The sequence below is a fragment of the Zootoca vivipara genome, chromosome 3, assembly GCF_963506605.1.
Source record: "Zootoca vivipara chromosome 3, rZooViv1.1, whole genome shotgun sequence".
Lineage (NCBI taxonomy): Eukaryota > Metazoa > Chordata > Lepidosauria > Squamata > Lacertidae > Zootoca > Zootoca vivipara.
Window position 1 is genome coordinate 100,117,258 of NC_083278.1, and position 22,026 is coordinate 100,139,283.

Consider the following 22,026-nt stretch of genomic DNA (forward strand, 5'->3'; position numbering starts at 1 on the left):
TAATCTTTAATCGATTATTTTATTCTTCTGTTGGAAGCTGCCCAGAGTGGCTGGAGAAACCCAACCAGATGGGTGGGATATAAATAAATTATTGTTATTGTTATTGTTATCATCTTAGGCATGAAATTGAAATGATGTAGTAATTTCTAGCACCTCCTACTCGGCCAATTTGGTCCCTCCAGTTGTTGCTCCAACTCCCAGTCTGGTCAAGGGTCAAGGGTGATAGAGTTATAGCCCAACAGCATGTTAGAATAAGCGTGTGAGAGTCATTCGTTTCCAGAGACAGAGAAGATTCATGAATATTCTCGAAGCATCAAAGTGCAGGATTGTTTAGTCTACAGATGCAAATGTAGTCTATAAAAGGTATGGAGCTCTATGTAGAGCTTCTCTATGGACATGCACAATACCTACAGGGGAGAAACTGCGAGCTGTGTGTGTGCAGTCAGGTCTGAGCTTTTACAGGCAACATGCAGAGCTGAAGTGTGCCTTACTATCTGTGCGGTAGTAAAGTTGTAAATATTCTTTTGCTGACACGATTGTTTATTACCTTTCAAGTAAACAATGCTTGACTGAGTTTCATTGCTTCCATGAGTGATTTATTGCCATCGTCTGTGCTCAACTTGATCCTTCGACGCAAGCTGCGTGTTTGCTACTCTGCTAAACAAGGGAACCGGCACACGCACAAGGAAGTGTGCTGGACCACTCTCGTGATTTACGACTGGAGATCATAAAATTTACAACACAAGATCTTTGCTTTGCCATTCTGCTTCATGTGTTGAGTGTCTTTTCCGCTGTAGGTTCATAGGCATGCATCTCCTTGTACGAAGAATGACCCTCATGTATAATGTGGTCCTGAAGCAGAAGTATATTGTATCAAACAACCTTCATATCTATGCAATTTTTCATTCCAGAGGAGCTGTCCAGGGTGCCTAAGGTTAGACATTAGGTAAAGAAATATCACACTAATCCTTTTCTATTTGTTTGGTTCCTCCACCACCATACCCATGTTGCAGTACTGTGTATTATGGAAATAGTTGCACTTAATGGAGGAGACTCTTGAGAGTCCCATGGACTGCAAGAAGACCAAACCTATCCATTCTGAAGGAAATCATCCCTGAGTGCTCACTGGAAGGACAGATCCTGAAGCTGAGGCTCCATTGTCCACCTCATGAGAAGAGAAGACTCCCTGGAAAAGACCCTGATGTTGGGAAAGATTGAGGGCACAAGGAGAAGGGGACGACAGAGGACGAGATGGTTGGACAGTGTTCTCGAAGCTACGAGCATGAGTTTGACCAAACTGCGGGAGGCAGTGCAAGACAGGAGTGCCTGGCGTGCTATGGTCCATGGGGTCATGAAGAGTCAGACACAACTAAACAACAAAATTAAATTGAATCTTCTTTTAAATTACGGCATTTGTATGCCACCCCATAATATAGGTTTTCTGGGCAACCTAAAATAGATAGCTAGATAGATTTTTTAAAAAATAGTCAACCATTAAAATACAAAACACACCCTTTTGGGTTAAGTATTGGTACACATTGTTTGGATGATTTTGCATGTGCATGAGTTTTGTTTTGTTTTTCTATGCTAATACCCCATTCTTTCTATTAAAAAAAAAAAGCTCAGACAGTTTACATGGCGCTCCCAGTGATCTCTTGTTTATGCTGTGAAATGCTTACCTTCAACACCGGATGCTCCAACAATTGTACTTTGCTAGTCTGTATAAGGGGAAAGAAATCCTGAACGCCCTGGAACTCAGACATTTTGGCTCCCAAACGCCGCAAACCCGGAAGTGATTGTTCCGGTTTGCGAATATTCTTTTGGAATCCAAAAGTCAGACGGGGCTTCCACAGCTTCTGATTGGTTGCAGGAGCTTCCTGCAACTAATCAGAAACCACAATTTGGTTTTCATACGTTTTGGAAGTCGAACGGACTTCCGGAATGGATTCCGTTTGACTTCCAACATACGACTGTACTCTGCTAATTTGGGAGGTAGAGCAAAGTTTGGGGTAGGGTTTTTGTTTGATTTCTTTTTTGTTGCTTGCAGTTAAGGGACTTTGGATAACACAGCTTGTAAAGATTACTGTATCTACTTTGCTGACCTGTTCCTCATTTTAAACAAACGTGGCGTGGTACTAAACTAGGTACACCACTGTTCAAAATCAGTAGTGGTCAGTACTTGGACTGGTAACTGTAGGGATACCAAGCCAGGATTCATTCTGCCTACCACCGCCGAGCTCTGGCCAAAAGAAGAGATTGCAAGCAGACCAGTATCCCCAGCCCAGGAAGCCTCACTTTAGCAGTAAGAGAGTGCAAGGTCATTTGATAACTCAATGAGTCCTATAAAAGCCTTTAGGGAGGCTGGCTCTTGCTAACTGCAAACCACTTTTGCCTTGCATTGCCCTGCTCTCAGTTTCACAGGAGCTGGAGCTGACAGCATATCAGTTTCTGAATTTGTCAAAATATTCTCTTAGTGCTGGCCCAAGTGGAAACTGTAGCAGATAGTTTATATCTGCAGTCACTTTTTGGGGGAAAAACACACCCTCTATAGAATATGTTTGTGGCATGCTTCACCTTCCATAAAGTGGGTAGAGCAGAGAACAAAAGATTAGTCATAATCATTTGCAAGAGATTTCCTGGAACAGTTATGCTGCAGACATTGACTACCACTCACTCAAAAATGATACAATACCTACCCCGGATGATGGCTGTTTGGTTTTTAAAGGAACAGCATGACAGCACTTGGTGCTTCACTCTAGCCCACTAGCAAATAGGTCAGACCAGACTCAGGTGACTGTTCTGTCCGCCTGCAAAGGTGTTGGGTATATTACTTCTCTCTTCCTTAGTGTGTAATCAAATTTTAAAGGTGGTCTGGTTGTGTATCAGTATTTTATAATCTTCTGTAGGTCTAACATAACTAAATAACAAGGTGTCAGATATCATAGGATTTTGCTTAACACCACAACGATCTTGTTTGATTTCAAGCATCTCTTCTACATTTTGTCATGAGTAACGAAGGTGTGTCACAGCCTTTCTTCTGCAAAAACTGAAAACCGCTGCTGCTAGCGGGGTGGCCTAAAACAAACTGGCTCCTGGCACACACGCACACACGCGCGCGCGCACACACACACACACACACACACACAAAACCAGAAAAGGGAAATAAAAAATTCTATCCAGAATTTTTTGGTTAAGAAAAATGTATAGAAAACTTTAGTTTTGCCTGGCAATTGCTCCCTGTGGCTGGCAAGCAGCAAAACAAAACAGAGTGGCAAATGGGTGGATCCAAGGACTAGGTTGTTGGGTTGTTGTTGTTGTTGTTGTTGTTGTTGTTGTTGTTGTTTTATATGCTACCCATCTGACTGGGTTGTCCCAGCCATTCTAGGCGGTTCCCAGCAAAATATTAAAAGCACAATAAAACCTCAAACATTAAAAACCTCCATGTACAGGGCAGTCTTCAGATGTCTCCTAAAAGTCATATAGTTGTTTATTTGCATCACCAGGGGGGGGGGGACATGTCTCCTAGTGTTTGCTTAAAGGTTTGGGGTGTTCTTTTTTATATAATATATTTATTGAATTTTTTTCAACAAACAGCATAAAAACAGAACATGAAAAAACACAATACATACATACACAACATAACAGAATATCCACATTACAACAAAAAACAAAAATATTTCCAATCAATCTTATATCACATGTCTCTGGCGACGACCTCCATTCCCTCCCAACTACGTTTCTTTATATCACTTCCTTAATACTTTCCAAATCTTGATTCCAATCTTTTTAATAATTATTTAAACCTAATAACACTCTTAATACCTTATCTATACAGTAAATCTTTTATACTTATCTTAAAATAGAAATCTATTCTAATTAAATCATAAAAATTCAATACCATAATAGCACTTATCTAAATCTTAGTCCACAATACACTTAACTGACATTCTTCTAGAACCTCCTTTTGCTTCCAGATCTGTAGCTAAATACTGCTAATCTTACAATTCTTCTCTAAATAAACTTTGAATTTCTTCCAATGTTCTTCCACCGATTCTTCTCCCTGGTCCCAGAGTCTCCCAGTCAGCTCAGACAGTTCCATAAATTCTATCAGCTTCATCTGCCAGTCGTCCACCGTTTTTTGGTATTCTTGTTGTGTGTATTTTAAAGTCAGGTTACCTCTTCTGGGGCAGTTCTACTCCCAGTTCCATCCATAAGAAAGGTTGGTGAGTGCTGATAAGGGGCTTCTCATATTTTGCCTTGACTCTCTGAAACCCATTGCCCATGGTAATAATAATAATAATAATAATAATAATAATAATAATAATAATAATAATAATATATTATTTATACCCCGCCCATCTGGCTGGGTTTCCCCAGCCACTCTGGGCAGCTTCCAACAGAAAAATGAAATAAAATAATCTATTAAACATTAAAAGCCTCCCTAAACAGGGCTGCCTTCAGATGTCTTCTAAAAATCTGGTAGCTGTTTTTCTCTTTGACACCTGATGGGAGGGCATTCCACAGGGCGGGCGCCACCACCGAGAAGGTCCTCTGCCTGGTTCCCTGCAACTTGGCTTCTCGCAACGAGGGAACCGCCAGAAAGCCCTCGGTGCTGGACCTCAGTATCCGGGCAGAACGATGGGGGTGGATACGCTCCTTCAGGTATACTGGACAGAGGCCATTTAGGGCTTTAAAGGTCAGCACCAACACTTTGAACTGTGCTCGGAAACGTACTGGGAGCCAAAATAGATCTTTCAAGACTGGTGTTATGTGGTCTCGGCAGCCGCTCCCATTCACCAGTCTAGCTGCCGCATTTTGGATTAGTTGTACTTTCCGGGTCACCTTCAAAGGTAGCCCCACATAGAACGCATTGCAGTAGTCCAAGCGGGAGATAACTAGAGCATGCACCACTCTGGCGAGACAGTCTGCAGGCAGGTAGGGTCTCAGCCTGTGTACCAGATGGAGCTGATAGACAGCTGCCCTGGACACAGAATTGACCTGCGCCTTCATGGACAGCTGTGAGTCCAAAATGACTCCCGAGCTTTGCACCTGGTCCTTCAGGGGCACAGTTACCCCAATCAGGACCAGGGAGTCCTCCACACCTGCCCGCCTCCTGTCCCCCACAAACAGTACTTCTGTCTTGTCAGGATTCAACCTCAATCTGTTAGCTGCCATCCATCCTCCAACCGCCTCCAGTCACTCACACAGGACCTTCACCGCCTTCACTGGTTCTGATTTGAAAGAGATTTCAACCCAGTCAGAGTTAGGCATATTGAAGTTCAGAATTAATCTCTCTCAGCTCCCCCACATTGGGTTACCATACTTTTATATGAAGAGGGAATAGGCAACAATTTAGGAAGAGGTGCCTCCGTGAAGCTCCTCCCTCAGTTATTCCAGCTGAGATGACCCCCTTCCAACTGCATGAAGTGAGCTTAGAATCATAGAATTGTAGAGTTGGAAGGGACCCTGAGGGTCATCTAGTCCAACCTCTGCAGGACCATCTTGCCCTGAGGAACAGTGTGAATGGAAGCAAGAGCCTTACAGAAGAGAATGTCATGAAAAGATTAGACAAGTTAATACATTTTAGCCACCAATTAATGTATGACAAAATGAAAAGCAGCTACTACTGTTATATGTTTTTGAACCCCAATAGTCTATAGGTTTTGGGCATGCTCATGTATTTTCACTTTTGAAATATGTGATTTTAAAAATTGTCTCATGCTTCAGAAAAGTGGTAGACAAATCTCTTCACTTTCCCTTTGAAATCAATGGAACTAAAAAAGTGGTTGGAGGATCATGTTCTTTGTACCGTGGCAAAGAATGGTTTTCATACTGCCTACTAATTTATAAACCATCTTTAGTGTGGTTGTTGAGCGCTTTTTTTTTAAAAAAATGGTGTTTATCAATAAATAAATAAATAAATAAATAAATAAAGCAAGTTTGATATTCCACAGCCTTAAGCTAGCAGACCACAACGTAAGGAAACTCAACAACTCAGTCATCAAAATAGATGCTGTACAATTTGACACAAAAAATGGCTAGAATTTTGTAATAGACTGTGATCAATAGAGTGCAAACAAGTTTGCCCGCCCACCCCCTTTAATGAAAGCAAAAAAAGGTTGCAATGCTGCTTTTAAATAATGCAGCTTGGGAAATATACTATGAAGCATATGCTAGCCTATTCTAGTGAAATCTAGCATTGTGCACGTATTATCAGTAACATTCACAGTTGGTTCATAGCATTCTTGTCTGTCAATAAACATTGCTTTGACTGTGCAGGATGATAATTGCTGTGGCTGCACTTTCTTTGGCACCTTCCAACCGCCGCTAAATGGTAGTAAAGCACTACTTCTTTTTCGTCTGAATGTCAGCTATTCCAAAAAATACTGGTGGACTTTAGCATCCTTTTGTATTTATGTCGAGGAACATTCATGGCGCGAGGCAGGGTTGCGTCACTATTGTATGTATGCTTTTGCTTTCTGAAAAGTGTTTTCTCACTACTACCCGTTTCTCTTTCAAGGAGAGCTGTCGTTTTGAAACAAGGACACTTTGTTCTGCTTTTCAGGAATGGCACAGACATAGATGGATTTGAGAGATCCGGTAACTAGGTTTCAAAGCAAAGCCAAATTTAGCAAATCGTCATCGTCAGCTCTCAGGATAGTTCTATAATTCCACCCCACCCCACCCCCCAGCGTATGTAAAACTGACTTTTAAAGTGTTTAGTGGATAATGGATCATGTAAGGTCAGTACTAGCCATAGCTATTATGGCTATTATTTTCTCTTTTCATGGGAGGGTGCTCAGCAAAATGAGATTGTCACACTTCCGCCCCCTCCCATTTCTTCTTTTTTTGGCAAAAAAGAGAGGGAGGGAGGCAAGACGGCGGCAGACAGTTAAAAGCCTCTTCATGTAAGGATGTTATTTCATAAAGACACCAGCGCTGGATTATCCCCTTCACTTTAAACTTCTGCCAGCTTGTACAAAGAGATAAAACAAAATAGCCCCGGTCCCAGGGGTGGAGGAGTGCTGGCCGTATCTGCCTGTGTCCACAGCTTTCATTTTGATTAGTCACATGTGAGGAAAATTCACTTAGGCTGAGAGGTAAATTTAATACCAGTTATGCCCATGCTGTTCATATCACAACCATTTTCACATGATGCCACTTAATTCCCTAAGAAGCAGAAAGGTAAATCGGTGGCTGGCCGGCTAAGGTGTCATAATGCATTAGGACCAGGGCTCGCTGCAGGGGATAATGGTTCTGATTGCTGTTGACTCATGTCTCCACCAACTGCCTCATGTAAAATAAGTGACATTTAAAAGGCATCAAAATGTGAGAAGAGGTAAGCGTTGGGGGGGGGGGTGGAGAGAGAGAGAGAGAGAGAGAGAGAGAGGCAAGCACTGTAGTAAACTTGCCACCTGAACGCTGAGTCCCTTTTCCACCCTAAGTGGTATAAAATGATAACTCAACATGCCATGGGTGACCTGCGCTAAGCTTTTAACTTCCTGTCTTGTGTTTTTAGAGGAAATCCGTAAAATTGCTTCTGGGAACTGCTCCAACATGTTATCATTTATTTCCATTATTATTATTATTATTATTTTATTTTATTTCATTCATTTTTTTGCTTTTCTACTTTTGCCCTTGGATATCAGACTATTCATCTTTTGAAAGGCTTAAGACAGAATTGAGTTAGGCAGTGGTACGGTATGCAGCAAGAGGCAGGCTGGTCTCTGAAGGCCCATTTAAGTCTATTTTTATAAAGAGAATCAAATTCCAGTTTACAGTAAGCATATGCTTCAGTTGACATCTGTTTCGAAGACTTGGATGCTTTGTTTGCATAACAGGCACCAATAAATGGCCTTGTTTTAAGTCTGCTCACTCGGTTGTATTTGGGTTGTTCAGCTGGGGATTTGAGTTGCAGCTGATCCCCTACCGCTCATAGCAGATAGCAAAAGGAAAGGAGGGGCCAAAAATCTGAGAAGCCCAGTCCTGTTTATTAATGCAGATTTTAACATTCTCAATAAACTACTTAGCCCGTGTTAGATTACAACCAAATCCTTATTTGATCAGGCAGGGGGACAGGGCATGCTTCAAAGTAACAGAACCAAAGATTAGAAAAGTTATTTTATTTTTCTTTAATTCCACTGGTGTCCTATTTAGCTGTGCATAATAGAAACTGGGCAAATCTTTTAACACATATGTACAGAAAAATAATCTCTAATGGAAATATATGAATAAGTGGTATAATATTATGTTTATAAGTAGGGCAGGAAAACCCTGTGTTGTTCTGCTCCCTTTTCCATGTAATATGTTTATATTCCATGTGTGTACACACACACACACACACACACACACACACACACACTAGGAAGGGGAGGGATTATCATTTGCTGTTTTGTTTTACTTATTTACTTTTTTATCCTGTCTTTTATTCGGTCAACCGTCCTGAGATCTTACGATGAAGGGTGGTATAAAATCATATATAAATAAATAAGCAAGCAAAAAACCAACAATGTGGTTCTCCAATTCTGCTAGAAACGTTTGTGGATATTAACTGTTCACTGTGATTGCTTGGGAGAAATAATAATTTACTGTTACATACATTTATGTGATACATTATCATTTGTGGTTTTGTGTTTCTGAGCCTTCTGTGATTTGGCAGTTTTTCACATGGGTGACTTACTTATCTTGTAATAATGCAATCATGTTATTCCATGGTTTGGCCTACCTGATTTTTAGCAGTAGCAGTGGTGTTGGTGGTGCCATAGGCATGGCACTGCCTCCAAAATGTTTCATTCTCTGTAAGGCAGAATTAAACTTGTTCTATGCCCTGAAAACATTACAGTGTGCATCCCACCTCCCGCCAGTGCTACAACACCCCTTCAAATTCTGTGGCTATGAGTTTATGTAATGAGGACATCCTAAGCTGACAGAAAATGAACATGGTGCTGCCGTTGTAATGTATAGCTGTAGCCTGATACCAGTATATTTTAAGCAAAATTAAGGATGTGGTATGGTCCATGGGGTCACGAAGAGTCGGACACGACTAAACAACTAAACAACAACAACAAGGATGTGGGATTGTGCATCTAAATTTTCCTCAGAGTAGACCCACTGAAATTAAGGGACCTACGTTAGCCATTACTATTAATGACTACTGAGAGAACACACATTGAGATAATTGACTTAATTCAGTCATGTCCATTAATTCAATGTGTGTGCTCTGAGTACAGTTGTACCTTGGTTTTCGAACAGAATGCGTTCTGAAAGTCCATTTGACTTCCGAAACGTTCAGAAACCAAGGCGCGGCCTCCGATCAGCTGCAAGAGTGACCTGCAGCCAGTCAGAAGCTGCACCAGACGTTTGGCTTCCAAGGCAACGTTTGCAAACCGGAACACCTACTTCTGGGATTGTGACGTTCGAGTTCCCAGTTGTTCGTGAACTAAGCTGTTCGAAAACCAAGGTACAATTATATGGCATAAAGGTAAAGGGACCCCTGACCATTAGGTCCAGTCATGACCGACTCTGGGGTTGCGGTGCTCATCTCGCGTTATTGGCCGAGGGAGCTGGCGTACAGCTTCCAGGTCATGTGGCCAGCATGACAACACCGCTTCTGGCAAAGGAGAGCAACACCGTTTACCTTCCCGCCGGAGCGGTACCTATTTATCTACTTGCACTTTGACGCGCTTTCAAACTATTAGGTTGGCAGGAACTGGGACCGAGCAACGGGTGCTCACCCCATCACGGGGATTCAAACCGCCGACCTTCCGATCGGGAAGCCCTAGGCTCTTTGGTTTAACCCACAGCGCCACCTGCGTCCCCAATTGTATGGCATAGTTGGATAAAATTCATAGTTGGGTGGAGCACTCTTGTGCAGAGTTGTGCTCTATAATCCCTGCAGACAAACCAATTTGGAATATACTTCCTGTGTGGTGCTACTAATTTTCTGATGTTCACCTGGACTAGTGGGAATTGGCATGTGGCTTGACACAGCTCTTCTATTTTACAAGTTTTGGGTGCCACGAATTGGTGTGCTTAATGCCTGACAATCGCTCCACCTGGAAGCCTCCTTTGAATCCTGAACCTCTTTTCTTCCCTCCCCTTCACCTCCTTCCTCCAAACTATTATATAGGGCTCTGTGATAGTTTGCTGAGTGCATGGTGTGTGTTTTTTCTCTCAAGTGGATTTACTTATCAGGTTTTTCTAGTGGTAGCAACAACAGTAGTGGGAAATGTATCTCTCCCATTTACTCTTATCCAATACTCCTACTTTCTTTCCCCCCCTTTAATTTTTATATATGGTAAAAATTTCATTGAAGAGAGGTTTTAGATGACAGGGCTGTAATTTTAAACCCAATAGAAGAGGTGTAAGCAATTTGAGCTTAGCTGAAGCATAATCTTAGGTTGTCAAGAAGAAACCCATTCTCCCTATGCTAATCAATCAGTATATCAAGCGACCAATCATCTCTTCAGCTTAGCATATATCCTAAGGTTTGATATATCTATTAACTGCCCATCATGTAGCTGGTCTCTGGTTGATGAGATTCCCCTATCTTGGCATTTTGGAGGCAGACAACTGAGCTATCACAGTCTCGGAGAAATACCAAAGGCGAGATTTCATTCCTATTCCAGACAGCAGACAATCCACATAGTCTCAGAAAAGAATACATAGTAAATTACCTTTTTCAATATCATGGGGTTTGTGTGTGCGTGTGTGTGTGTGTGCGTGCGTGCAAATTGTATATATTTTGCTTGATTTTTTCCCCATCCTCTCTCTGAAACAACAGAATTTTCATTATTTATTATGATTGAATTTTCAGCACAAAACAGCAGTGTGGAACATTGTTGTTGGGTGCTAATTACAAGACATGGAACCCAAAGTGTCAGAATTAATAGGAATAGTCTTTCCTCTATTATTAGAGGGGGATCAATTCCACGACTGCAGAAAAGTTTATGACAGTGCAATGGAGAGGTCTGTTTAATCATGAAGAAAGGAGCTTACTTTTCAGAAGAATGGACACCCGTCTTTTAATTTTAAAACCAGAAACTCATTTAGAGAAGCGTAACCAAACTGTCAAATGATCTTGTCTGCTAAATATTTGAGGTACACAAGGGTATCATAATATTCCAAGAACTTATGGGGATGAGATCTGTATAAAATAAGGAGTCATACACTCTGATATCGTTAGAGTTCAGAGTGTGTTTCTAAGATGGCAAAGAGTTCAAAAGCCTGATTCTGCAATATACATTATATATAATCACTATGGAAAAGAACTTAGAAGGTTAAATGATCACATTTAGCCTTTAACCATTTGAGGGGACATATTCCAAGTTAGTGCAACTGCAGTTCAGTCAGTAGATCAGGAGGCTTAGTTTAACTAAAGATTAGAGCATAATTCAGCTCCCATCTTTTAGGAATTACTCTTAACTTAAAAAACAACACATACAGCAAGATGTTTTACAATTCTAGGCTTGTAAAACTATAATGTGGAAAATAATGGGTTTTTTTTTTTTGCAACTGAGACTCAGTGTGATTCTTTCTTTTGGATCCTAAAGAAAAAACTAAAGCAGCCTCAGTGGATGCTGAGTCTGTAATTGTATATCCAATTTCCTGGGTGTAAACCCTGCTGAATTCAATGGGACTTACTTCTGAGTAGACATGTACAGTGGACCCTCTGGATCCGAATTAAATTCGTTCCAGGGGTCCGTCCGCAACCTGAAAAGTCCGTAGGCAGAGGCGCCGCTTCTGCGCACACACGCACGCGGCACGCAGAGTGCTTCTGCACATGAGCACAGGGCGAAACCCGAAAGGGGCGAAATGTGTTCGTAACTCAAAAGTTATGTATCTAGAGTGGTATGTAACTAGAGGGTCCACTGTATAGGATTGCAACCTATAACTATGCAATCCTATGTATGTATGTTTGCTATCTTCATTGAATCTTCTTTCATTGAATCTTCCTTCCAGGCCTGGGAAATTTGCAGATAGAGACTGCTTAACTCTCTCCCGGACCGGGGGGGGGGGAGACACTGCTTCAGATATACAGGCCAAGGCCATTTAGGGCTCTAAAGGTAAGCACCAACATTTTGGATTGTGCTCAGAAATGTACTGGGAGCAATGTAGGTTTTTCAGGACTGGTACTATATTGGTCTCAGCAGCTGCTCTCAGTCACCGGTTTCCAAAGTTAGCCCCATGTAGAACGCATTGCAGTAGTCCAAGTGGGAGATAACCAGCGCATATACCACTCTGGCATGACAGTACACAGGCAGGTAGGGTCTCAGCCGGCGTACCAGATGGAGCTGGTAGACAGCCGCCCTGGACACAGAATTAACCTGTGACTCCACGGACAGCTGGGAGGCCAAAATGACTCCCAGGCTGCACACCTGGTACTTCAGGGGCACAGCTACCCCATTCAGGACTAGGGAGTCCTCCACAGTTGCCTGCTCTCTGCCCCCCAGAAACAATACTTCTGTCTTGTCAGGATTCAACCTCAATCTGTTAGCCGCCATCCATCCTCCATCCGCCTCCAGGCACTCACACAGGACATTCACCACCTTCACTGGTTCCAATTTAAAAGAGAGGTAGACCTTCCGCTGTGAAAACAGAAGCAAAGAATTCATTCAGCTTCTCTGAAATCTCCATAACCTCCTTTAGTACACCTTTGACTCCCTTGTTAGCCAATGGTTCAACACACTTAACATCTCGCACCTGGACACCACTTAAGTTTAAGTCTAGGGCTGCTTAGTGTTCTAGGGCACAATTGTTTAAGGCATCAATAAATTTTACCTCTTTGTCATGACTGGAACACACACACACACACACACACACACACACACACACACACACACACATTCAGATGTGTAAATGGCCAACTAAGGTGACCTTAGGAAGATACCCAGAGGGGTCCTATAGAAGGGTGGTTTTTATTTATTTATTCCAACACCAATTTGTATATGGAGCAGAGATTTAGGGATGAAAAGAGGCTTATGTGAAGCTCAGCAAACTAGAGATGCTCATCTCCAAATACTCAAGACTTAGAGCCCCTCGCCCAGCCACTGAGGCAACTAACATGAGTAATGTTGGCTAGCTCCATGGCTGCTATGCCGAGCAAGAGAACTGTGTTCCCTTTTCCACATAGGACATACTTGCCAAGGATTGAGATCTCATCTATTGCTCTATATGGACTTTAGCCACAGTCTAGAATGAGAGCATAGGAGAGGCTGTGTGATTATTACTGAGCTAACGATTCTAACAGACTTTATGGGACAGGAGAATATAAGTGTCATATGGCAAGAGAAGAGAGCATCTAGGGTGCTCCCATCAAGAGGCTTCACTCTGTCCTTCACAGGCACATATTTCCACATGTGGTGGGAGTGCCCCCAAATCCAATTATTCTGGACGACAACCATATGAGAAATACGTAAAATAACCAAGCAAACCCTAGAAATAACCCCAGAACTGGCCTTACTAAACATCTTCCAAGACAATAATGCTCACTTACACCACAAAGAACTCATAACACACCTACTCACAGCAACCAGAAACATCATAACCAGACACTGGAGAGACCCGTCAGGAGGAAGCATGGACCAATGGTACCAAATAGTATGGGAAACAGCCCTACTAGAAAAAATAACCAATAAGCTGAAACTGACACGGGGACAAATGGAAGAAGATGGCTTCACCCCGGTATGGCTCCCCTTTATCACATACACAGCCCACAAGACAATGACAAAAATCCACCAACACCATACAAATCAATATGGCTAACCTGATCCAAAACACACACACACACTCTCACACATGAAACAAAGACCACCACAGCCAATCACAAATGAGCAATCATACCCTAGGCCAACTCCAACATCCCTCACCACCAAAGGAACATAAGCGAACAGCAGAAAACCAGTACAAGCGACGCTGACAAAAACCCCCCACATACATTAAATAAAATAGAAACATCGTCACCTGACCCTATTTCCCCCCCATCTACCTCTTTTCCCCTTTTCTTCCCAATGTCTCAACAAATGAAACTGATCTGTAAAAATGTTACAAGAGACACTGCACATACTTTTGTAAATCGAGAAAATCTTTAATAAATAATAATAATAATGATAAATGATAATTTACCAACCTGTGCCTGATGGCTGTACCTGGTATGCAGCCAAGTTGCTGGATCCAAGTCCCAAACATAGAGCAGGCTGCTGAAACCCCCATTGCAACAGAATCAATGCACTTTTTTATGGATGTGTAAGCTACTTTGTGAAGAGCTCTCTAAAAGTGGATTATAAATTTCTTTAAATAAAGCCTATTTCTGTGCATGTATCCCTGTTGCTAGCTAGATCGTAGTTAGTCAGAAACAATATTTTACTTACACTTGGGGAGATGCAATTAGAACACAACCCTACATAGCTGCCAAGTTATCCCTTTTTTTAAGGGATTTTCCCTTATGCTGAATAGGCTTCCTCGCGAGAAAAGGGAAAGCTTGGCAGCTATGCAACCCTATCACAATAGGAAGTATTATTTACCCCTTATTGCCTCCAAAAATGAAGGTGTAAAGGGAAAAGCCAGTGAATTTGAAAAGTTAGATGTCTGTATTGACCAGGATTTAAACAATCGGAACTTAATATCACCAGATATTAAGATTGTTGGTAAGGAAAGTAGTTTATAACCTGAACGCTTTAAGACATTCTTCTTACTCTACATAATTCTCTGCACAGAATGTGAACAAGCATACCTAGAATTCATGACTTCATGTTTAAATGGAAACAGCTATCACTTTAGCTATCATAGAAAACATTCCCACTTCACTTCTCAAAATGAGTGCTCATTTAAATCAGATATTATGGGGGGGGGGGGAACCAATGGCTAATCCTAAATTCAGGTATACTACCACTCTAGCTAGGCAGATTGCTAGTTGATCATGCTAAGATGCTTCCTTATCCATTATTGGATCTGAAAAAGGAGGATTAAGAATTATCTGACTTCTCCGTTAATGTGCAAATCATCTAAAAGCTCAGCTTAGAAAGGTCTTAGAATATTGGACAGCACAAAAATAATAACATCTCAGAATTTTAATAGCTTAAATGTACAGCATAACAACTCCAAGTGAAATTTAAGTTGATGGACAATAGAAGAAGTAAAATACACACATGAATGTTTCATTGACAGGCTCTAGCTGTATGTATTTCAGAATTGAGTATCATGGTGTGATTTTTCTTCAGTTTTACTGCTGAAAGTTGCTGTGTGGGGTGTTTCTTTTTCCTTTCAAACGTAGCAGTTAAAACTGTCAGTTTAAAACAAATGGCAAATATATTTGGGGATATGAGTCACGTAATTACAATTGCTAACGTACCAAAAGAACTGGAGCAAAGTATGTAACCCTTCATATTTTTTGTTATTGTTTCATAGTATAACGCTTTTCTGTCTGCCTCTGTATGTGTTGCACCAACAATATCAATAGGCTTAAAGGCTCCCCCACCCCATTTTGAAGAGAGGAAAAGAGAATATGATGTAGCAGGCAAGCTCTTAATGTTCCATGTTTGCATTTTTCTTAGAGAGAGAGAGAGACCTGTATTGGAGATTGTTGCTGCAGTGTCTTTTATCATTCCCATCGCTCAGATACACCCGCTTCCCTTTTCATAAATCTGTGGAAAGTATTTAAAAAGAAAAGAGAAATTGCTAGTTTTATATATATATATATATATATATAAAAACCACCCCAAAAAACCAAAACGCTATTATAATGCATTTTTCAAATATGTCAGACACATCTTTGTTAAAATTAAACCAAGGATTGGTTTTGAGCGAATAGCCCTATATCCTTACAGATGCTGTGGATGGATGCATCTAAGCTGCTTATTATATTGATGGGTTTTGCTGCTCTGCAGCAAATGAAAACAGGCAGCTGCTTCCTCCATCAAAGCAAAAGGCAGCCTGAGTTTTTATTAAACGAGTGTTCATTTCTTCTATTGCCAAAATTCTTCCACAAAACAAAAGAGCAGTTTTAGCACATTATTGCTTAACTAGACATGAACAACTGACAGCAAGTGATAAGCCTGTCTGCTTTTCACAACTGGTAATCATTTTTTGGAATAGATGTTTTTAATATAGTTGAATGTAAAAATTTTTGCAATTTACATCTACAATAGTACGTAAATTCATAGATCCAGCTTGTTGCTGGAGAGTGAAGGCTGTAATCACAAAAGGCTTGTTCCCATGTTGTTTAATTTTTAATGATTATTTGAAAACTGGGTAAGGAAAACGAAATCAAAATTCATTCAGTTGACACAAAAAAGGTGGTAAAGACAATAATACAGGCAGCCTTGTACAATTTGACAGCGCTGCCATATAGCCTGGATTTCGGAGCATCTATAGTTTTTCACTTGCAACTGTATTTCCATCACAGTTCCACAGGCCTTCTTAAGTTTGTGCTGTAAAAGAAATTTGCAGATTGCAAACCATCATGTTTTCCTCCTGGCCGTGAATAATAATGAGGCTGAGATAGAGAGTACCGAGACCATTTTGGCCAAGCTGAAGGTCTCTGCCAGCTGTTTATACATATTTTTTCGGTGATCAGAATCTCATAAATTCAGCTTTCGATTGAAAGAGGGTTGTATAAAACACAAACAGAGAAGGAAACGTAGAGAGATGTGCTTCAATTTCTCTAGTTTGCTTTGTGTTACGGCACTTACGGCTATTCCCGTGGTACACGAAGGTGGCAATCTCTCTTTGACGCTATTATTTATATTTCTTTTGCTTTCTGGTCTAAAACCCAGAAGAGGAGGAAAATGGGCAGAGTGATCATGTATACACTGTATATGTATTAAGATTCACAGTGATAAGGGAAAGTACTGCCGAATGTAAAATGAAAGTCTACTAAGGACCATCTTCTGCATCTCTACTGAACGTCTACTGAAGGCCAATGGGGTGCTCTCAAGATATTACTTAACCTCAGCTTCCATCATCCCTAATCGCTAGCCATGCTGGCTGGGGCTGAGTTGTAGTCTAACAGAATCTGGGGAGCACCACAATCGCTAGCCCTGACTTAGACTGACACCAGGGCTCCTCTCCATGTCTCAGATTGCAGGAGAGGGCCTTTGGAGTCATAGCACCACAGCAGTGGAACACTTTCTCAAGGGAGAAGCTCCATCACTGCTAGCCTTTTGCTGTGCTGCAAAGGTATCACATAACACCCAAACAGTTTGTGCGGTGGCCTGAATGGCTGATCTAGAGGAGGCAGTCTAGCCCTCTTTTTCTCAGTGGTTTGTCAAAGGACTTGGCACAAAGGGAGGAAGTAAATTTGCATCGGCTGAGTGGCCTTATTTGTACTGTAAAGGGAATACACTAAAAATACAGACCTATTGAGTTGTGTTTCGCTGCTAACCGTGCTTCATGGGATGTGCTTCTTCAGTACAGTGTTTCGTTTATGGCGTCATAGTCAACAACTGCTTTGTTGTTGTTTTACCCCATACCACGCAAACGATTCTGGAAATATTACAACTCAGTTCTCAAGCCAACACCCAACTTGGAAATATAACATTTAGACCTGGTCTAAGCTGCTCTTGAAAGACAGAGGGTCCTCATGAGTGGTGTCCTACAGAACCCCTGCGGCTCCATTTCGAAATAGAAATTAGGAAAGTCCATATGCACATGCGGAAGTAGGGTATTTGTATAAGGATCTTTCATGTCATGAACCTTGTATTTGTGTTGTGTTGCATTGTCTTGTTTGTGGGGGCCAGACGCCAATAATAAGGTGAAAGGTTGTTTTCTGCTGCTCCAGAGAAGCGGACACAGAGCAATGGATTCAAGCTACAAGAAATAAGATTCCACCTAAACATTAGGAAGAACTTCCTGACAGTAAGAGCTGTTCGGCAGTGGAATTTGCTGCCAAGGAGTGTGGTGGAGTCTCCTTCTTTGGAGGTCTTTAAGCGGAGGCTTGACAGTCATCTGTCAAGAATGCTTTGATGGTGTTTTCTGCTTGGCAGGGGGTGGACTGGATGGCCCTTGTGGTCTCTTCCAACTCTATGATTCTAATAATAATAATAATACAGTATATTTAATTATTTATACCCCGCCCATCTGGCTGGGTTTCCCCAGCCACTCTGGGCGGCTTCCAACAAAACATTAAAATACAATAATCTATTAAACATTCAATGCTTCCCTAAACAGGGCTGCCTTCAGATGTCTCCTAAAAGTCTGCTAGTTGTTTTTCTCTTTGAGATCTGGTGGGAGGGCATTCCACAGGGGGTGCCACTACCAAGAAGGTCCTCTGCCTGGTTCCCTGTAATTTGGCTTCTCACAGCGAGGGAACTGCCAGAAGGCCCTCGGTGCTGGATCTCAGTGTCCGGGCTGAATGATGGGGGTGGAGACGCTCCTTCAGGTATACTGGACCGAGGCCGTTTAGGTCTTTAAAGGTCAGCACCAACACTTTGAATTATGCTCGGAAACGTACTATAATCCTAGCAAGTGTTAAAATCTAATTAAGCCAGGCTAGCTTCCTGATGAGGTAACCACCTGGGTGACTGGCCATTAAGAGAACGAAGGAAAGGGCCTCTGTGCCAGATAACAAATGAATGGGACCGCCTCCTTCAACTTTTAGATACCGGTAGTTAGAAGGACAAAGACTAAGTTTGAGAGCTGAGTTTGCTGTTATGTGAGCTAAAAGCTGGGGGGGAAGCAGCAAGCACAGGGTCAGAGAGCAACATTTGATTTGTGCTAGAATCCAAGGCTGTGGCTCTGGGAGAAGCAAGACTCTTTTTGCGGTATTAATGCTGTGAACCCCTCAATCATAAGATCAGATTGTATATATGTGTAAATAAACCATATGTCATAAAAGCACCACAGTCTCCACTGTGCCTCATTCTCAAAAGGAAACACAAACCCTGGGTAAGCACCACTCGGAGATTGGGGTGGCGTGCAACAGTGTTTTACTATCTTGTCGTCTTTAAATTTCTTTGGGAATAATTATATGTTTGAAAGGCAGTATATAAATTTATTAGGTGTTTGTTTGCTTGTTTGCTTGCTTGCTTAACATGATGCTTTTGTAGCTGGAAATAAGTTACATACTATAATAAAACTCTAAATATCATTTGAGTGTGATACCACCTAGCTAGCAAAACATTTTTATTTCTTTTGAGTGGATACTTATAGTATAATCTCATCTTGCACACGTCTAGGGAACGCTGAGGCATTTATTTGTGTGTGTGTGTGTGTGTGTGTGTGTGTGTGTGGAGCTCAATGCAAAAATAGCCATTTGAGCAAAAAAGTATTGTTTGTTGAAAGAAAAGCAAAACACTAGAGTTCTGATGAACCACATAGCCATTTGAGCAAAAAAGTATTGTTTGTTGAAAGAAAAGCAAAACACTAGAGTTCTGATGAACCACAGCTGATGCTTTGTTGATTGTGGATGTGGGGATTTGAAGACCTGTCTCCCAAATTCTTTTCTAATGCTCTGGTCACTATATCAAACTCGCCCTCTCTTTGGAACCTGATACAGGATGGGAGTTCTGCTGAATATTTAACTCATTCTGCTATCCACTAAGCATGATACCTCACTAACTCAGGCTTATGGTTTGTGGATCCTTTTGTGCTTTCTTTGTTTTGTGAAATACCTGGTGGCACTGTATGCTGCTTGAAATGCAACCCTTTTCATAGTTGCCGTGTGGCAGCTAACAATACAGTAGTACTTCCCTGCTGGTATTTCTATAAAATAGATAGATAGATAGAGAGATAGAGAGATAGAGAGATAGCTAGATGATAGAATATTTCTTTTAAAAATCTTATATGCCCTAAATTGACCAATTCTTAAAACCTATACGTTTTGGTTCCTTTCACTATGTTCTATAAGCATGTATGATGATGTAATGTGGTTCTGGGTGACTTTTTTCATTTTACCCCTGCCTATTTGCTTTCCTCTGTGAATGGTATTCCTACTAGGAATAAGCTACCTACCGGTACTTGAAAAAGAGAAGAAGTTGAGAAAAAGCACCAATAGAAAATGAGTGACCTAAAAGGTGCACCCAAAATGAATTATTATTCCAACATGATTGCTTCTGACCCCCTTCCATTTCACAACTCTTCCTGAGGGCCAACTGGTTTAATCTATTCAGAATTGTAAGATTTCGAACATGTCACAATTCTCCGCACACTTACTTGTGAGTGAGCTCCATTTAACTCAATGAGGTTTATGAAGATATTGCTGTTACTTCACCTTCTGCTGGAGAAGGCCTTTGAGAGCTTTCCTGGCAGATCCACATTTAAAATACATGACCATTTATATGTTTAATTCCTCGGAGGATACAATCACGCATTATATGGTTTCTTTATCATGTTGCTTTAGTGCCAGATTTTCATCCAGCATCTAATTTTCTCTTATGTAGTTTTGACCTTAAAGGTGACAATTACTGTACTCACACAAAGGTTTTATAGTGCTCCTATTTATAACATTCACGGGTGCAAATAATAGTGCAATCATTTAATGAGAGAATGAAACTAGAATATCAAACATAAGGAGGGGAAGGGGAAATATACAGTTTAAGTTGTGTAAAGCAGAAAGCTTGTCTAGTGTGTAGAAAGGTATAAATAGGAAGTGTATGAATACAAAAGAAGGCTTTAATGTAAATGCCTAGTTAACTTGATACATGTAAAACTGGAAGCCAGTTTATAATCAGTGAAGAATTTACAGACTTTCAAGTGGAATAACCTTGAAATATGGATTGGCTTTAATTCGCTTAAACCCCATTGAAATGATTTAGGCTTAATTTAAGAGCAAACTAGATATTATCTCAGTAAATATCTGGTTTCAACATTATGTTTGGCATATCGTTGGCCATTGTTAAGAACAGTAGGCTAGACTAGATGGACCTTTCGTCTGTACCAGCAGGGCCGTTCTTTTGTTCTTACGCTTGCCAAAATAAAAGGGACACACAAGGAAAAATCAGCGGGTTAAAGCAGGCATAGGCAAACTCCGGCCCTCCAGATGTTTGGGACTACTATTCCCATCATCCCTGGCCGCTGGTCCTGTTACGGTAGCTAGGGATGATGGGAATTGTAGTCCCCAATATCTGGAGGGCCGGAGTTTGCCTATGCCTGGGTTAGAGGGAGAAGTGCTGTATTACGCAGGGACCTAAACTGTGCAGGAAGCCTCCATGAATACAGGAGGCATCCTGCATCATGTTTGCCCTCCAACTTTTGTACAGTTGTAAACGTAGCAAAAGCGACATGCCAGAGGAATGTGACTTATCAGCATGTTGTCGCCGTCCCTAAAACGAATAAATGGAATTGAATAGCTTAGCTTAATTGATTTCAATGGAACTTAAGCACATTTTACACTCATTTGGATTGGGTCCAAAATGAAAACCCTTTGATTTCATTTGCAAAGAATTTAATTTCTCCCGTTTGTTTCAATGGGCTGGACAGTTCCCAGGCTTTGTGGTGAATGAGAAATACATACATCCAGGCAGCATCTTGATCTATAGCTTATATTCCATCTTTGCATATTGTAAAATATAGGTCAGTACGAGGGAGTAGAAGTCAAAGTGCAAACTCCTCCACATGGCTTGTTAAGCTTATCCCTATTTTGAAAGCCATCAAAGAGGATTACCTACCTGTTCAAGCAAGAGAAGCTTTTCCTTTTACTAAAATTAACAAAGGTATTCTTGCTGCTACCGTAGCTTAATGCTTTAGTGGGTAGCACTGTGTTCTTCCATATTTGAGACCTCTGTTTGTGAGAGAGCGCTGCCTACTATTATTTTTGTTGCTGCTGCTGCTGCTGTCTGTGCCTGGAACTATTACTGGCATGTTACTTTGTAATACTAAAGGATTGCAGAAAGGTGCATTATGTGTAGCTAGTGGCTGATTGAGTTGTTGTGTGGATTCAGAGGAACCTGTTTACAATCTTTCCCATTGATGATATGACAGCTGCTACTACCAGGGATCTGAGTGCTAACTTTGTACTGCATTAGTGGCAGTCCCCCAATAAAAGGTAGAGTGACTCACCTGTCATTCAAAGACAAAGTTTAATTTTTCCAA

General features: G+C 41.2%; 1 protein-coding gene across 2 annotated transcripts in view; it reads left to right on the forward strand.

The window, feature by feature from the left end:
• The window catches only part of CAMKMT (calmodulin-lysine N-methyltransferase), a 239,654-nt gene that overhangs the window by 159,153 nt on the left and 58,475 nt on the right, over window positions 1–22,026 (forward strand). The gene's annotated exons all lie outside the window — the stretch shown is intronic.